Consider the following 388-nt stretch of genomic DNA (forward strand, 5'->3'; position numbering starts at 1 on the left):
AGTGCCGGCGCTGCTTTGTGGTGGCTATCAACCTTTTTCCGCCAGATTGTACTAAGGGAGTGTCCCTCGCGCCCCGCCACTATGTCCTGGCTGCAACATGAAACATGACAACAAAACAACAACTCTTTGGCTTCACTGAGAGTACTTGCCGAGCCAGACACAACGGCGACAAAAGATAACGGATGCTGTGAAAGTGCGTCTACTGGAAAAAAAAAAAAAGTAAATAAATAAACTAAGTAAATACAAATAAATAATGAGTGAATAAATAATATAAACGAAGTAAAGTGAAATAAAATAAAATACATAAATAATTACATAAACTGGTAAAAACATAATAAAAAAAATTATGATAATATTGCTACTACTTTTTTTTTTTTACGTAGGAGGG

This window comes from Scylla paramamosain, chromosome 4 (assembly GCF_035594125.1).
Source record: "Scylla paramamosain isolate STU-SP2022 chromosome 4, ASM3559412v1, whole genome shotgun sequence".
NCBI classification, from domain to species: Eukaryota; Metazoa; Arthropoda; class Malacostraca; order Decapoda; family Portunidae; genus Scylla; species Scylla paramamosain.